The sequence below is a fragment of the Rhinopithecus bieti genome, unplaced genomic scaffold (assembly GCF_001698545.2).
Source record: "Rhinopithecus bieti isolate Rb0 unplaced genomic scaffold, ASM169854v2 scaffold_23236, whole genome shotgun sequence".
Classification (NCBI taxonomy): Eukaryota; Metazoa; Chordata; class Mammalia; order Primates; family Cercopithecidae; genus Rhinopithecus; species Rhinopithecus bieti.
This window is the reverse complement of record NW_016811820.1, coordinates 1,612,697-1,631,847: the sequence shown is the minus strand read 5'-3', so window position 1 is coordinate 1,631,847 and position 19,151 is coordinate 1,612,697.

The window sequence follows — 19,151 nt, the reverse complement described above, 5'->3', positions numbered from 1 at the left end:
AGTCTCCCCATTCCCCACTTTTCCATTTCGTCTCACAGTTCCTAGAGCTCTAATTGAATTTTTACACTTCATTTATGAGTTTTTAGTCCATTCATTCTTCTGTTTTCTTTCTTTCCTCCCCTTGAACAGCTTCCCCTCCAGGTCGACCACCTGTGATTATGCCTCTCACGCAGACGTGCAGAGCGACATTTAATAACAGGGGCGCTTTCCTGACAGCTCTTTTGATAATGGTGGCGGGGAAGGTTCTTTCATGGGTGCACTTGGCAGAGAAAGCCTCGCCTGCTATCATAGTCTGAGATGTTCCGGGATCCACCTGTAATTACACCTTCTCAACCTCACCTATCCACCTCCTTTTCAGAGGAGAACTATACTGAGTGGCAGTCACCCCCCCAAGTAGAGGAGGTACTGACTTTTCAAGCAGATCAAGGCAGATTTGGGGGTTAGGAAATTAGTATGTCATTCTTCACCTGCCCTGCGGGACCGTCACTACCAGAGAAAGACTGCTGGCTGGAGTTGGAACGATCGTCCCCACGGGGGGTAACAACAATACCACCGCCTTTACCTTGATGGGGGGGCTTGTTTCCAAAAGAAATTATGCCTCCATTACAGGCCATTTTAGACCATTAGTGATGTGTTTGCATTTCCACAAGAATGTTTACCTTTCCCTGCAGGGAACCGAGGTCAGTCCTGTGCTCTTCAGGAGTTAGTAACGGTGATCAAAGCTCTCCGCTTTAGCTCAAGGAACCAGCCCTTAGGTTTGGGAGTTGAATTTCGACTCACTAATTGGCTCTGCAGGTGCCTTTGTTTTTCATTTCCACTCCCTAAGTGCCCTTGTCAGTCTCTGGTTGGCCTCCCTGGGTGCTAGTGAATTCAAAACAAGGAAAAGAGGGAAACCTTGGGGAGCAGGAAACTGAAGGTTACTCTCGAGATCCTTTTGTCAGCTGGATAAGTCACCTGATTTCTCCATGCCGCAGTTTTGGGATCATGTTGGTACCTACCTACTAGTTTCATGGGAAGGTTGGGTGAAATAAGGCATAGACACCCTTAGCAAATGCAAGGCAGAGCGCCCCTGCTCATTAAAAGGGAGCTGTTGTTATTTCAATGTTCTTTCTTCCATCATTACAAGAGGGGACCAAAGTCCTGTCTGGTGGTCCCCGCTACTCCTGCCTACCCCAGGAGGGAATCCATAAAAAAAAAAATAAAAAGAAATAAAAAGAAAAGAAATCTTTTGAAATCTTTAGCACCTGGGAAAATCAATAGTTGGAGGACCCCTTTGATGCTTATTTATTTATTTATTTCAAGATGGAGTCTTGCTCTGTCACCCAGGCTGAAGTGCGGTGCCGTGATCCTGGCTCACTGCAACTTCTGCCTCCTGGGTTCAAGCAATTCTCCTGTCTCAGCCTCCCCAATAGCTGAGATTACAGGTGCGTGCTACCAGCATGGCTATTTTTTGTATTTTTAGTAGAGACAGAGTTTTGCCATGTTGGCCAGGCTGGTCTTGAACTCCTGACCTCAGATGGTACACCTGCCTCAGCCTCCCAAAATGCTTGGATTACAGGTGTGAGCCACTGCCCCCTTGATGCTTTTTAATCTCAACTACAGCAAAAATCTAAGTTGTTTTTGTTTGTTTGTTTGTTTGTTTGGAGACTGGGTCTTGCTCTGTCACTCAGGCTGAAGTGCAGTGGTGCAATCATAGCTCACTGAAGCCTCCAACTCCTGATTTCAAGTGATCCTCCTGCTTCAGCCTCCCAAGTAGCTAGGACCACAGGCATGTGCCACTGCGCCCACCTAATTATTATTACTTTTATTTTTTATTTTTATATTTGTAGAGACACGGTTTCACTATATTGCTCAGGCTGGTCTTGAACTCCTGGGCTCAAGTGATCCTCCCTCCTAGGCCTCCCAAAGCATTGGGATTACAGGTGTGAGCCACTGCACCTGGCCTCCTTTGATGCTTTTTAATCCCACTTACAACAAAAATCTCTCCAAGTCATTCCTAATGGGAGAAGCTTCTAGCTTTTGCTCAATACTGCTAGGGCCAGAGACTCAGTACTTTTTAAAGATGCCTAGACCATTTTCAGATTTTAAAAAGTTCTTGTTTCATGTTGGGATCACATCTATCTCCCTATAATGTCTGTCTGTCTGTCTGTCTTTCTTTCTTTCTTTCTTTCTTTCTTTCTTTCTTTCTTTCTTTCTTTCTTTCTTTCTTCTCTCTTTCTTTCTTTTCCTTTCTTCCTTTCTTCTTTCTTTCTTTCTTTTTTTTTTTTTGCCAGAGTCTCGCTCTGTCACCCAGGCTGGAGTACAATGACACCATCTTGGCTCATTGCAACCTCTGCCTCCCAGGTTCAAGCAATTCTCCTGCCTCAGCCTCCTGAGTAGCTGGGACTACAGGTGCCTGCCACCATGGCTGGCTAATTTTTGAATTTTTAGTAAAGATGGGGTTTCACCATGTTGGCCAGGCTGGTCTCAAACTCCTGGCCTCAAGTGATCCGCCTGCCTAGGCCTCCCAAAGTGTTGGGATTACAGGCGTGAGCCGCCACGCCCAGCCTTCTCTATAACTTTTGATGTAATATGCTGTGCTAGATGGGATCATTGTCAAGTTAAACACTAGATGGGAAAACTGACAGCAGGCTTCTTAAGTCCCTTCTAACTCCAAGCCTCTATGAGTCTAATTTAGTCTTTTCCTCACTCATAAAATGAGCATAGGGGAGTTATTACCTCACTTCACACCACTCCTGTTAGCACTGGTTGTGACCACACTGGCTTGGAAAGTGCTAAAAATTTAAGGGGTGTCATTATCCTTTTGGGCAACGTTCATCATGCTTACCTCATTTCAGCATGACAACCCCACGTGACTTATGCAAGTTTCCAAGAACACCCCAAAACAGAAAGAATTCGATAATGACCCCATTCACCCATACCCATCACCCAGTGGCAGAAATTACCAGTATTTTTGTTAATCTCGTCATATGGTTTCTTGACCTTGTTCCCATCTGCCTTTCTCTGAGCACTTTCTAGATTGCCAGTGTCTCCACTGAAATTGAATTATTAGTGGATTTTAAGCTGTCAGAGTAGAGGGCATGTCTGTCTTGTTCATCATGGTGTCTCTAGTGCATGGCACTGCCCTGGTCATGGTAGGTTCTTAATAAAAAATTATTCAGTAACTGGACTTGGCTGGGCACAGTGGCTCATCCCTGTAATCCTCAGTGGGAGACTGAGGTGGGAGGATCCCTTGAGGTCAGGAGTTTGAGACCAACCTGGGAAACACAGTGAGATTTTGTCTTTATAAAAAATAAAACCAGTTAGCTGAGCATTGTGGTATGCATCTGTAGTCCTAGCTACTCAGAAGGCTGAGGTGGGAGGATTGCTTGAGCCTAGGACGTAGAGGCTGTCATGAGCTGTGATCACTCCACTGCACTCCGGCCTGGGCAACAGAGTGAGAATCTCTGTCTAAAAAAAGGGAAAAAGATAAATACATAATTGTACTAAAACAAACAAACAAACAAAAAATGGAGGCCTTTGGTGCTGTTATAGTCCCTCAAGAACTGTGTCCTCTTGGGTAGAAAGTGGATTCTCTGTATATACCAAAGAGACTAGGTTGTGACAATGACAATTAACTGACCGCAACTGGCTATTGAGGGAATTTCAGGAATCCTTTGGACCCCGGCTGGATAATGTTGGGGCAAAGTAGATCTGATTACCCTTGGTTTGGCTTAGAAATACTCTTGCATTCTCATCATTGATGTGCACTGAAGGATTTCCCAAGAACAGACATTGGTACCACCTGGGTGCTCTCTCTCTCTTAGGACTTGGCTGCGTGATTCTCCAGTAGGCCCTGGCTCTCTCTAAAGTCAAGTGGAAGCTCTGGGAGCAGGAGAGCATCAGAGATCACGGTAAGTCCCTTCACCTCCTGTGCCCACTCGCTCCTAAAATAACCCATCTTATGGGTTATTTTATAAAGTATATCTGTTTGTAAAGTATATCTCACAATGCCTGGCATAGGATCGTGGTTCACTAACTCTTAGTTTTGTTCTCCAAGTGGTGTGCAGGTAATCAAGAATCAACTTGTGGTTAGGTGCTGTGGCTCACACCTGTAATCCCAGCACTTTGGGAGGCTGAGGCAGGTGGATCACTAGAGCTCAGGAGTTCGAGACCAGCCTGGGCAATATGGCAAGACCTTGTCTCTGCTAAAAATATACAGAAAAAAAGATAGTTAGGCTTGGTGGCATGTGCCTGTAGTCCCTGCTGCTTGGGAGCCTGAGATGGAAGGATTACTTGAGCCTGGGGGACAGAGGTTGCAGTGAGCCGAGATGGTACCTCTGCACTCCAGCCTAGGTGACAGAGCAAGACACTGTTTCAAAAAAAAAAAAAAAAAAAAAAAAAGAAAAAACCCACAGGGCAGTCTCTCCATGCCTGACCTCTGTCTTTCATGCACGACCTCTTTTAGTGAGCACCTACTGTATGCCAGGTGCAACTGCCTGGTGGCACCAGGTTACTTAGGAAGTTAAAGGTAGTGTTTGTGATTACTCCCATATTCTTCCTCAAATGTTCCTTGGTGCCACTTTCAGAGCTGAAACTGGGCCTGGAAGGGTCACAGATCTGACATGAAGCTGAAATTCTTGTCTATTTGTGTTATCACCTATGAAGGCCATGAACAGGTCAACATGGTGACATTCATTTTTATCTAGAGCACAGGTCTCGTCTTTTACTCACCAGCCTACAGGAGGTGCTTGATCAATTCTTGTATTCATTGATAAATTTGTAGTATGATTAAACGTTGCTTTTTCAGCTATTGGATCTGGAGGAATACCTTTGGATATATATAGCCAGGAATAGCAACTATTTGTTATGCAAATTAAAGAAAATCATGCATGGGAAAAATGTTGCCTCACCTAAGGAAAGAAGGAAGGATGGAAGGACAGAAGAAAGGAAGGAAGGAAGAATGGATGAAAGGAAGGAAGGATGGAGAAAGGAAGGATGGAAGGAAGGATGAATGAAAGGAAGGAAGGAAGGATGGAGGAAGGAAGGATGGCTGAAAGGAAGAATGGAAGGATGGAAGGAAAGAAGAATGGAAAGAAGGAAAGAAGGAAGGGAGGAAGGGAGGGAGGGAGGAAGAAGGAAGGAAGGAAGGAAGGAAGGAAGGAAGGAAGGAAGGAAGGAAGGAAGGAAAGAAGGAAGGAAGGAAGGAAAAGAAAGGAAGAAAGGTACCAGTCAGTGGCCTGTTAGGAGCCAGGCGGCATAGCAGAAGGTGAGAGGCAGGTGAGTAAGCAAAGCTTCATCTGTATAGCCACCACCATTGCTGGCATTTCTGCCTGAGCTCCACCTCCTGACAGGTCAGTAGTGGCATTAGATTCTCACAGGAGCATGAACCCTGTTGTGAACTGCGCATGTGAGGGATCTAGGTTGTGTGCTCCTTATGAGAATCTAATGCCTGATGATCTGTCACTGTCTCCATCACCCCCAAATGGGACCATCTAGTTCCTGGAAAACAAGCTCAGGATTCCCACTGATTGTACATGATGGTGAGTTGTATATTTTATTATATATTACAATGTCATAATAATAGAAATAAAGTGCACAATAAATATAATGCTCTTGAATCATCTCCAAACCATCCCCCCTCCCCTCAGTCCATGGAAAAATTGTCTTCCAGAAAACCAGTTCCCTGTGCCAAAAAGCTTGAGGACCGCTGTGATAATGCGTTGCAAGTTACAAGGCACTCAGAGACATCAGCTGGTGTTGGAATATTTTAAAAATGTTATTCTATACATTTTAAAGATCTGCCCAACATGGAGACTACAGTTAATAATAATGTATTGCATATTTCAAAATAGCAGAAACAATAGGTTTTAAATGTTATCACCACAAAGTGTGTTAAGTATGTAAGGTGATAGATATGTTAATTGGCTTGATCTAAGCATTTCACAATGTACACATCTATCAAGACATCAAAACATTGTACCCCTTAAGTATATACAGTTATTATTTGTCAATTTACAAAAGCGATTATACTTGTGATTTTAATATAAACAATTTAAGAGAACAAGGCTGTTTATAAACTATATCGAGTGTTTAAGATTCGGAATGATTATATTTAAGGCTTTGAGTGACTGGATTTATGAACTGTTTAAGAGCCTAGTGACATTTCCTGTTAGATTTGTAAATCTTCCTCTGGGTACTTGAAGTTTGAAGGGAAATATTTGTAAATGTAGTATACAATGTATGAGGGAATTTAAGTTTGTGAGCAGAGTTAATCATATGGAAATTTAATCTGAAAACTATGAATGAAGGTATGCTTAATGAATACATATGCTACATTAGTTTTATTTATTTTGTTTAGTTTTCTCTTTTTTTTTTTTTTTTTTTTTTTTTTTTTTTTTTTGAGATGGAGTCTTGCTCGGTCACCAGGCTGGAGTGCAGTGGCATGATGTCGGCTCACTGCAACCTCTACCTCCTTGGTTCAAGCAATTCTCCTGCCTCAGCGTCCTGACTACCTGGGATTACAGGTGCCCACCACCATGCCTGGCTAATTTTTTGTATTTTTATTAGAGATGGGGTTTCACCACATTGGCCAGGCTGGTTTCAAACTCTTGACCTCAAGTGATCCACCTGCCTCGCCCTCCCAAAGTGCTGGGAACACAGGTGTGAGCCACTGCTACTGGCCCATAGGCTAAATTAATTTTAAATTAATAAAGTTGCAAATCAACAAAATGTTATTCCAAAGCAGAGGGTGGGGATGTTCCTTTCTCCTTCCTTCCTTCCTTCCTTCCTTCCTTCCTTCCTTCCTGTCCTTCCTTCTTATTTCCTTCTCTCTCCTTCCTCCTTCTTCTTTCCTTCCTTCCTTCCTTCCTTCTTTCCTTCCTTCTTTTTTCTCTCTGTCTCTGTCTTTCATTCTTTCTTTACCTAGAAATGACTTTTGGAGTAGAGTGGCAATGGACTGAATATTTATGTCTCCCCAAAATTCATATGCTGAAATACTGACACCCAAGGTGATGGTATTAGAAGTGAGGCCTTTGGGAGGTGATTAGGTCATGAGGGTGGAGCCCTCAGGAATGAAGTTAGTGCCCTCATTAAAAATAGGCCCCAAAGAGATCCCTCATCGCTTCTGCCATTTGAAGTTAGGATGAAAAAACAGCCGTCTATGACGAATCAGCCCTCGCCAGACACTGAATCTGCCAGCACGTTGAACTTGGACTTCCGGCCCTAGAACTAGAACTGTATAAAACACATTTCTGTTGTTTATAAGCCACCCAGTTTATGGCATTTTGTTATAGCACCCCAAATAGGAGTGAGACATCTAATTTAATATTTGTGAAAAGAAAAGAAAGTGTAAACTGGCCAGGAGTGTTGGCTCACGCCTGTAATTCCAGCACTTTGGGAGGCCAAGGCAGGTGGATCACTTGAGGTCGGGAGTTCGAGACTAGCCTGACCAACATGGTGAAACCCCATCTCTACTAAAAATACAAAAATTAGCTGGGCGTGGTGGCACACACCTGTAATCCCAGCTGCTCCAGAGGCTGAGGCAGGAGAATCGCTTGAACCAGGGTAGGTGTAGGTTGTAGTGAGCCAAGATCACACCACTGGACTCCAGCCTGGGCGACTGAGTGAGACTCTGTCTCAAAAACAAAAACGAAAGTGTAAACTAAAAAAATTCCTAAATTCCTGCTCACTGTCAACTGAGTGGACCTCTTCTTTGCCAAGGGGACCACAGAAAAATTTTAAAAACTGAGTTCCCAGCCATGACAGGAGGTCAGGTGTGCCTCGTAATACCCCTGTTTTTTTGCAGTTTAGACACAATTGACTGGCATTAATGTTAAAATAGAGGCCAGGAGACTAGCAGAACAGACTCTTTGTGGCAATAAGATACTAAATTGTAAACAGGATCTGACAGGCGGGGTTAAGTCACACACGCCTACACTGGAAGAATAAATTATGTTCTCCCCGCCACAAGGTTTTTCTTTTTCTCTAGCAGCTAAACAATCACTGCCCTAGAGATAAGCAATATTTAAACAATTACGACTTATCCAGCTCACAGACTCTGTCTAACTGATCCCCTGTTCCACCAGCCATAACTCCAGCTTTGATTGGACAGGCACCTGATTTCAGCAACTGTCTCCTGATAAGAGGACCACCAACTATGAACTGGTTCTGGCCTGTTTGCAGAGGCTGCACACTGAGTGCTTTTGTGTTCTGAAAAGACGTTTTCACATACAGGGCCTAACTGTCACACATGGAAATGTTAAGTTTCCACCCCAAAGTGAACCTGAGTCATTATGTTATGTGGTTTGTTCAAAATATATGTGTCAGGACCACCTTCATGAATATTCATAGCTCCTCCTGTAACCTGTTGAATATGTATGTTTAGCCAAACTATTCAGCATAAAGTTCCTGTCCCAGCCCATCCTCCTTTAATGTGCCTCTTTCTGGTCTTGGCTGGAGGCTGTGCTTCCCATCCTGCTGGATGGTCATCTTGCAGGCTGTAACTCTTTACCAGAAATAAAGTCTTTGCATTTGTAATCTCATCTCAGCACTGGGAGACTGAGGCAGGAGGATTGCTTGAACCCAGGAGTTTGAGACCAGCCTGGGCAACATAGCAATACCTTGTCTCTACAAAAAAAAAAAAAAAAAAAAAAAAAATTATCCAAGGGGGGGGGGGGGCCCCTGTAGTCCCAGCTACTCAGGAGGCTGAGGTGGGAGGATTGCTTGAGCCCAGGAGTTTGGGGCTGCAGTGAGCTATGATCACACCACTGCACTCCAGCTGGGGTGACAGAGTGAGACTATCTTAAAAAAATAAAAAAGAAATAAAGAAATAAAGTCTTTTCCACGTTTCTAAACTGTGATTTTTTTTTTTCAGTTAACAAAAGTAATGGGCAGGAAGAAAGGGAGGGGAAGGGTGGAGGGAGGTGGGGGGAGGGGAGGCTGGAACATGCTTTTCTGTTCCCTGCTGGAGGATTATGGATGGAACTACCTCCCTTCATTGTGCTTTGCAGGGCTCTGTCTGGGGGTTACCATTGTCCACTGTTGTGCAAAGCCCAGAAGGCACCCTCTAGGATAAGCACCTAAGTGAGGAGGAACCCTGAGCCCCTAGGCTATGACCATGTCCTTAGGACCCAGGAGCAGACCCGGGAAAAGCAGTGTGTCTCCACAGACCACCCGTTGACCATGGAGGAGTTAGGGAGCTGTGGTGCATCTCCCTTGTTGCGTGAGTACTGGGCTATATTTGTTCCTTTTGCCTTGGCATCTTCTAAAATCAATAGCCAGCAACAATTTCCACCAACTGGTGGGGCTGGTGATGACTGCCTGGCAGTTCCCAGGCAATCTGTCCTCCAGACGCTTTAATTACTGGAGCCCTCTTGGGGGCTGGCAGGCTGGGTAATCTGACTCCAGAGCCAGGGGAATGGTGGCAAGTATGTGAGTGAACAGGGAGCCAGAGATTCTTCTCTCTAGGCTGCAGAATCCTGGAGTGACTGTGGAAAAGAAATAAAATAAGAGCAAATAGAAACTAGTACAGACACTATGGAGAATGATATGGAGATTCCTTAAAAAACTTAAAATAGAGCTATCATCAGATCCAGCAATCCTACTGCAGAGTGTGTACCCAAAATGAAAGGAAAGCAGTATGTGGAAGAGATATCTGCACTCCATGCTTATTGCAACACTGTTCACAATGGCCAAGATTTGGAAGCAGCCCAAGTATCCATCAACAGAGGAATGGTTAAAGAAAATGGGGCTGGGCATGGTGACTCACACCTGTAATCCCACACTTTGGGAGGCCAAGGGAGGTGGATCATTTGAGGTCAGGAGTTCGAGACCAGCCTGACCAACACGGTGAAACCTCGTCTCTACTAAAAATACAAAAATTATCTGGTTGTGGTGGCGGGCACCTGTAGTCCCAACTACTTTTGAGGCTGAGGCAGGAGAATTGCTTGAACCCAGGAGGCAGAGGTTGCAGTGAGGCGAGATTGTGACATTGCATTCTAGCCTGGGTGACAAGAGCAAAACTCCTTCTCAAAAAAAAAAAAAAAAAAAGACAGGGGGTACATATACACAATGGAGTACTATTCAGCTATAAAAAGAATGAGATCCTGTTATTTGCAATGGCACGAAAGAAACTGGAGGTTATTATCTTAAGTAAAATAAACCAGGCAGAGAAAGTCAAACGTCGTATGTTCTCATTCGTTTGTGGGAGCTAAACATTGGAACAACTGGGCCGGGCGAGGTGGCTCACACCTGTAATCCCAGCACTTTGGGAGGCCGAGGCAGGCAGATTACGAGGTCAGGAGTTTGAGACCAGCCTGGCCAACATGGTGAAACCCCGGCTCTACCAAACGCGCGCACACACACACACACACACACACACACACACACACACACACAAATTAGCTGGACATGGTGGCGCTCGCCTGTAATCCCAGCTACTTGGGAAGCTGAGGCAGGAGAATTGCTTGAACCTAGGAGGTGGAGGTTGGAGGTTGCAGTGAGCCAAGGTTCCACCACTGTGCTCTAGCCTGGGTGACAGAGAAAGATTATGTCTAGGAAAAAAAAAAAAAAAGCTGGGTGTGGTGGTGCAGGCCTATAATCTCAGCTACTTGGGAGGCTGAGGCAGGAAAATTGCTTAAACCCAGGAGGTGCAGGTTGCAGTGAGCCGAGATCCAGCCACTGTACTTCAGCTTGGGTAAAAGTGAGACTCCATCTCAAAAAAAAAAAAAAAAAAAAAAAAAAATTAAAAAAAAAATTTTTTCTGGTACAGAAAGTACCAGAAAGTATGAGTGATGCCTTATGTAAAAAGAGAAGCTATTGCCTGTTTGCTTTTACATGTTCTTTATTCTTGAACATCTGCCTTCTGTCTTATCTCAAGATGCATGACCATCATTGTCAGGCAGACCTTGGTTCAAGTCTGGGCACAGCCTCTTTTACAGTGGTACGAACATGCTGAGTGACTTAACCTCCAAGGCTGCACTTTCTTCATTTGATTTAAAAAATACTTCACTTCACTGGCTCTTCGTGGGGATTAAATGGTATAAAATATTTCACTTACTGTGCTTTACAAAATTCCTGATAAGTTCTCAGTAAGGGATAGCCATTTACATTCTTATCCTCTAATTTTCTTCCTTGTATTATGTTTAAGTAATTTTTTTTCTTTCATGGAGAAGGTACTAGGAAAGCAAGATGTGGGAAAATGGGGCTATTTACATATCAAAAAAGGAAGATTAGGAAAAAATTAACACATGTTTATTCCTTCTACTTGTCCATGTTGATTTCTTCTGCAGGAATCAACTTGTCTCTTTTTGCTCATTGCACCCAGGAGGAACAAAACCATGCCCAGAGGTCCCCTTATTGAGGCTCTGACATTAGCTATTTTTTTACTTTGTTTTGGGGTGCAACACCCCCTGGGAACACTGGCCTTGCCATCTACCCAGGCAGAGAGGTCTGATCACTGGACGTATAGGTCTGAAGCTTTGGGGAAAGGATTAGGCTGGAGATATCTACTCAGGAATTCATCAGTGTATGACTTAAGCCATATTGGTAGGAGTGCACAGGGAGATTTATAGCAGAAACAGGGCCACAGTGACTCACCGGGGCCAGGTGCAGTGGCTCACACCTGTAATCCCAGCACTTTGAGAGGCCAAGGCGGGCGCATTGCTTGAGCTCAGGAGTTTGAGACCAACCTGGGCAACATGGTGAGACTCCGTCTCTACCAAAAAATACAAAACTTAGCAAGACATGATGGCATACACCTGTAGTCCCAGCTCCCTGGGAGGCTGAGGTGGGAGAATTGCTTGAGCCCAGGAGGTGAAGGTTGCAGTGAGCCAGAATTGCACCATGGCATTCCAGCCTGGGCAAGAGAGCAAGACCCTGCCTTAAAAAAAAAAAAAAAAAGAGATCCCAGGAGAATAAAAAGTCAATGAAGGAAAATAAGGCAGAGTGGTCAGAAAGCAGAGAGAATTAGGAGAGAGAAATGTCCCCATCTCTGTGGTAGGCAGAACAGTGGCTCACAAACATGTCCATTTCCTCAGGGGTTCCAAACCCCTGGGCCACAGACAGTGCTGGTACCAGTCCTTGGACTGTTAGGAACTGACTGCACAGCAGGAAGAAATACTTGCCTATTTATGTTATCACCTAAGAAAGCCATGAACAGGTCAACAGGATGTCATTTATTCTCCTCTACAGCACTGTTCTCATCTTTTACTTGCTACCATGCAGGAGGTCCTTGACCAATTCCTGTATTCAAGGATAAATTCACAGTATGGTTAAACATTGCTTTTTCAGCTATTGGATCTGGAGGAATACCTTTGGATATATACAGCCAGGAATGGCAACTATTTGTTATGCAAGTTAAAGAAAATCATGCATGGGAAAAATGTTGCCTCACCTAAGGAAAGAAGGAAGGATGGAAGGAAGGAAAGAAGGAAGGAGGGAAGGATGGAAGGAATGAAGGATGAATGAAAGGAAGGAAGGATGGATGGAAGGCAGGAAGGATGGAAGGAAGGAAGGTAGGTCCAGTCCGTGGCCTGTTAGGAACTGGGTCAGCGAGCAAGCGAAGCTTCATCTGTATTTACAGCCATTCCCCATGGCTCACATTACCACCCTTTCTTTATAAATAAAGATAATACAATTATATCCTTTAAACCACTACGTTTGTGGTAACTTGTTAGAGCAACAAAAGCAAAGGAATGCAGTCGCCAAGGGAATGATAAACTGCTCAAAGAAGGAGGAAGTGGTCTGCAGGGTTTAACACTCCAGGCTTATAGGTGGCAGCAGATGCGGTGGTGCTCTAAGTCAAGGTCGGCTGTGCGTTTTTTAAAAGTAGGGTGAGGCTGGGCGCGGTGGCTCAAGCCTGTAATCTCAGCACTTTGGGAGGCCGAGACGGGCGGATCATGAGGTCAGGAGATCGAGACCATCCTGGCTAACACGGTGAAACCCCGTCTCTACTAAAAAAAAATACAAAAAACTAGTCGGGCGAGGTGGTGGGCCGGGCGAGGTGGTGGGCGCCTGTAGTCCCAGCTAATTGGGAGGCTGAGGCAGGAGAATGGCGTAAACCAAGGAGGCGGAGCTTGCAATGAGCTGAGATCCAGCCACTGCACTCCAGCCTGGGCGACAGAGCGGGACTCCGTCTCAAAAAATAAATAAATAAATAAATAAATAAATAAATAAATAAAAATGAAAAATAAAAGTAGGGTGGAGTCAACACGTTGTGAGGGCAAGGCTCAGAATAAGGGGTGGGACTTCGTTGACCTGGGACAGGAAGGGTGAGCCAGGCAGGAAGGGGTTGGGTCTTGGCACCAAGCCCGCCTCCTGGGGTTAGCCAGAGTCTGGTGGCGCCATCAGCCTAGCTGCAGGGACCGCAGATAGAAGAAAAGTGAGGCAATTGCTAGTTGTCACTTGGGCAGGATTGGCAGGTGGGCAGTGCACAGAAATGGAGCACCTGGGAAGGGGGTGGGGTGTGTCTAGCTGGACAGTCCTGCAGACTCTTGGCATTAAGAAGGCCTACCTGGGGCTGGATATGGTGGCTCATGCCTGTAATCCCAGCACTTTGGGAGGCCAAGGCAGGAGGATCACTTGAGGCCAGGAATTTGAGGCCAGCCTGGGCAACGTGGCAAGATCCTGTCTCTTCAGCCTGGCCAACATGGTGAAACCCTGTCTCTACTAAAAATACAAAAATTAGCCAGGTGTGGTGGTGGGTGCCTGTAATCCCAGCAGCACTTTGGGAGGCCGAGATGGGCGGATCATGAGGTCAGGAGATCGAGACCATCCTGGCTAACACGGTGAAACCCCGTCTCTACTAAAAAAAAATACAAAAAACTAGTCGGGCGAGGTGGTGGGCCGGGCGAGGTGGTGGGCGCCTGTAGTCCCAGCTAATTGGGAGGCTGAGGCAGGAGAATGGCGTAAACCAAGGAGGCGGAGCTTGCAATGAGCTGAGATCCAGCCACTGCACTCCAGCCTGGGCGACAGAGCGGGACTCCGTCTCAAAAAATAAATAAATAAATAAATAAATAAATAAATAAATAAAATGAAAATAAAAGTAGGGTGGAGTCAACACGTTGTGAGGGCAAGGCTCAGAATAAGGGGTGGGACTTCGTTGACCTGGGACAGGAAGGGTGAGCCAGGCAGGAAGGGGTTGGGTCTTGGCACCAAGCCCGCCTCCTGGGGTTAGCCAGAGTCTGGTGGCGCCATCAGCCTAGCTGCAGGGACCGCAGATAGAAGAAAAGTGAGGCAATTGCTAGTTGTCACTTGGGCAGGATTGGCAGGTGGGCAGTGCACAGAAATGGAGCACCTGGGAAGGGGTGGGGTGTGTCTAGCTGGACAGTCCTGCAGACTCTTGGCATTAAGAAGGCCTACCTGGGGCTGGATATGGTGGCTCATGCCTGTAATCCCAGCACTTTGGGAGGCCAAGGCAGGAGGATCACTTGAGGCCAGGAATTTGAGGCCAGCCTGGGCAACGTGGCAAGATCCTGTCTCTTCAGCCTGGCCAACATGGTGAAACCCTGTCTCTACTAAAAATACAAAAATTAGCCAGGTGTGGTGGTGGGTGCCTGTAATCCCAGCTACTCGGGAGGCTGAGGCAGGAGAATCACTTGAAACTGGAAGACGGAGGTTGCGGTGAGCTGAGATTGCACCACTGCACTCCAACCTGGGCAACAAGAGCGAAACTTCATCTCAAAAATAAATAAATAAATAAATAAAGCAAAAAATAAAAAACGTTAGTTGGGCATGGTGGCGCATGCCTGTAGTCTCAGTTATTCAGGAGGCTGAGGTGGGAGGCTCCTTTGAGCCCTGGAGGTAGACTCTGCAGTGAGCTATGTACATACCTAGCCAGAGTGCTGTACTGCACTCTAACCTGAGTGACAGAGCAGGACTCTGTCGCAAACAAAAACAAAAACAAAAGAAAAATTTAACAGTCTCCTCCATAGGAAACAGGCTGAGTCACTCACTGACTGGGTTGGGATTGAAGTTAAGGCTTCAGTCCAAGATGAGAATTAGAATGCTAAATGGGTGACTAGGAGCTGGACTAAAACAGAAAACAAATGAAAAGGTGAGATTCCGGGTTTGGGAGATCCTGGTCTGAGTGAACAAGATGCAAGTCTAGGTATCACAATATGCTCTGAGAAGTGGGGGCAGAGGCATCTAGGCGATGAGAAACTGAGGCTGAATGTCAGAGCAAGGTCTGGAGGGAGTTAGTTCTCCTTTCTGCAACAGTTCAGTTCTGGAATTGTCAGGAGGGGTATCAAATAGAGGGTGGCTGTGGTTGGAGCTAGCAAGGCTTGCCATAGAGAGCAGAAGTAATGTCACGAAACCGGGTCAAGGAGCAGTTAAGAGCAAAGCAGGTGAAGCTCTGTCTCATCCACAAGTTCTTCCAGTGCTCCTGGTGAGGCTCCTAGTCTGAGGATGGAGCAGATTAGAAGGTGAAGATAGGGAGGGAAGGTGAGTGCATGAATATTAACTTAAGGCCAGGAGTTTGAAACCAGCCTGGGCAACATAGCAAGACCCCATCTTTATATGGAAATCAATGTACTTGTATTACAGCCCTGTTTCAAGTTGAAGATGCTGAGGCTTTGAGAGGAAGTCACTTTGCCCAGAGCCCCAAAGCTATTAAGTGGTGAAAACAGAAATGGCTTTGGGTCTCTGAACTCCTGGCTTGTGCTATTTTCCCTGCACCACAGCCAGCTCTCCAAACGGGGCCAGGTCATGATTTGCATCTGGCTTGGGTCCACGTATGCATATTTTATAAGGATTGTAAAATCTTGGCTTCTTTTTGGTAGGGAAAATTCTATGTGTTTGAATACCTGAGAAGTGGACACTAGATTTGGTAAAGCTATTGCCTTTTCCATATTGGCTGTGAGTCAGCTGGAGTTGAGATGAGGTGAGAAAGGGCTGGGAATAAGAGCTAATGGATTCAGCATGGAGATCTGACCCTTGCATTTTTCACTCGGTTTTAATTTACGGTGAGATGTCCTCCCATGGAATATTTGTGTGATGAAATCTTCTCCAAAGAAGAAATCACTCATTATCACAGATGGTAGAGTGAGATATAAAAATAAATGAAACTGCATATCAATATTTTTTGAGAAACCATTGTTCTGAACAGGGGAGGGGGCACAGCCAACTCGTGCCTGCCGTCATTTACAATTAGGCACACCTGGATCCCATCCTCAGCGATTCTGACTACATAGGTTTGCACCTGGACATTCGAAGTGCTGTTCTGACGCATGTCAAAGGTTGACACCATGATGCTAAGTTCTTCCTCATGACAATTTCACTTTTGTGGATTTCATTATCCTAGAGTGGCCCCATAACTCTTTGCATTGCAGAAATCTGTGCAGAGGCGGGAATCAGAAACGTGCTCTATGTGAGACCTATGGTGAGAGCGACGACATCAGTAAGCCCACCCAACTTTCCCAAATTTGAGTATTGGTTGGTTAGTCGTTCTATGACTCTGCCTCATTAAGGGTCTGGAGTTGTACTCCAGTTTTTGGAGAAAAAAATGTACTGGCATAGTATTTACGAATTGGAGGATTTGAATGTTTCCCTTGACAGCGTTAAAAGCCTATCACCTAAGCCTTTCCAAGTCCTCTCTTTGCTTACTTGCCACATGTGGGTTTCACATCCAGAATAAGTCACCGGCTCTGAGAACATGTGATTCCCATTATCCTGGCGGTTTCTCTGATGGGGCTTCTCTGGGTGAGCAAATGTATCCTTCTCTCTTTCTTGTTTTACCTGGTTGGCATAGGAGGGAAGAAACCCAGCACAGATTTTGGTCTAAAATGATCGTGGAATATTTCCAGATGCGAAGTGTATAATCCCTTTGGTTCTGCTGTGTCTGCCAAGCGAGAGTCTAACAACTGTGCATTACAGAATAGAACAGAGAGTGAAACAAATGTGTAACATGATTCTGTTAGCAGGCTGTGCTTGAGGAGAAATGAACACAATGTAATTAGCATGCATGCTGGCCTGCCTGTTCCCCTTTGTGTGTATTTTTAAAGAATTTTGAATGGAAAGATGGTTGAAGGGGAAAGGTAAGGCTGATTTGATGGAGCAAAAAATGTTGATGAACAATGTGTTTCTCTGGTTCTAACTAAAGGAGATTGAATTTTTCTGAAAACTGTGGCTCAGTGAACAGGCTCGTGTTAACCAGAGAGAAAGAGGCAAGCAGTCATCTGGAAGACGTGGCGGGGTAAAGAACTGATGACTTGTCTCCTCTCTGTCTCCCTTCCTGGGGTTGACTGGTTTGGACAAGCCTTTCTCAGCAGTGGGAGGTGATGGGCTAAATGCAGAACTGTATGGGAGAGAGGACTGGGGACGGTGGCTCATGGCTGTGATCCCAGCACTTTGGGAGGCTGAGGCAGGAAGATCACTTGAGCTCAGGAGTTCAAGACTAGCCTGGGCAACATGGCGAAACCCTGTCTCTACAAAAAAATACAAAAATTAGCCAGGTGTGGTGGCGCATACCTGTAGTCCCAGCTACTTGGAAGGCTGAGGTGGGAGGATCATCTGAGCCTGGCAGGTCAAGGCTGCAGTGAGCTGAGCTGTGATTGTGCCACTGCATGCCAGAGCTTGGGTGACAGAGACACTGTCTCCTATATATATATATATATATATATGCACACACATATATGTGTGTATATATATACGTATATGTTTATATATACGTGTATATGTATACATACACACATACATATACACACACACATATATACGGAAGAGGTTAGAAAAGTGAACACTTTGCCAGGTTCACACCTGTAATCCCAGCACTTTGGGAGGCTGTAATCCCAGCACTTTGGGAGGCTGAGATGGGTGGATTACTTGAGGTCAGGAGTTCGAGACCAGCCTGACCAACATGGTGAAACTCCATCTCTACTAAAAATACAAAAATTAGCCGGGCATGGTGGCATGCACCTGTAATCCCAGTTACTCAGAAGGCTGAGGCAGGAGAATCGCTTGAACCCAGGGGGCAGAGGTTGCAGTGAGCTGAGATCGTGTCATTGCACTCCAGCCTGGACAACAAGAGTAAAACTCCATCTCAAAAAAAAAAAAAAAAAAAAAGGGAACACCTTAATACATGCCTGTAATAGAATCTCTTTGATTTCTGACTGCAGATGGTCTTGGAACCCTGCAAGGTCTCCTGAACCCAGTACTCAGCTTTGTCCAGAACACTTGTAGCTCTCCTGGAAGTTAGCCCCTATTGCCTGCATCATGATGGACTTTTCTGATCCTGGGCTCTGCCTTTCTGCAATACCTCTGATAATAATAGCCTAGTGTCATGCTTTGCAAATACTGACTATCCCCTGACGTAGACTGCAAATGCCTACTCCATTGCGTCTCCTTCCACTACTCCTATCATCGCTAATTGGTTTGGTCCTGGTCTTGGTCAGCTGCACCTCCACCATTCAGTCCACGCCTATGACAGCATTCCCAGTACAAGCATATTTTGCCTCCTGTTACACTACCACTGCAATTCATGAATGCTTGACCTGTGTGATTTCCTTTTTTTTTTTTTGTGAGACAGAGTCTTGCTCTGTCTCCCAGGCTGGAGTGCAGTGGCACGATCTTGGCTCACTGCAACCCTTGCCTCCCAGGTTCAAGTGATTCTCATGCCTCAGCCTCCCACGTAGCTGGGATTACAAGTGTGTGACACCACGCCCAGCTAATTTTTGTATTTTTAGTAGAGATGGGGTTTTGTCATGTTGATCAGGCTGGTCTCAAACTCCTGATTGCAGTTGATCCACCCGCTTTGGCCTCCCAAAGTGCTGGGATTACAGAGGTGAACCACTGCACATGGCCGACCTGTGTGATTTCTAACTATCTTCATGGACAGTCACAAAATAGTATTGGGAACCTAGGTTTCAGTCTTGGGAGCTTGGATGTGTTCCTTAACTGCTCCCTGTGTTAGTGGCTTTGTCCAAAGATGGGATCGTGGAAGCTGGATCTCGCACCTTTGCAACTAGGTAAATCAAAAGTCAAAAGATGCTTGTTAATAACAAACTGTGCTAATGTCTTGGTGTGTTTATTGGGTCTGTGTTTGCTGTATTTCACTTCCCTAGGATGGCAGGCATCCTCAGAGTAGGACCCAAGTTTGTAGTTCAATTTGGAGAGCATGCAGGATGTTTCAGAAGTATTATAGAATGTCATTGGACTTTTTTTTTTTTTTTTTT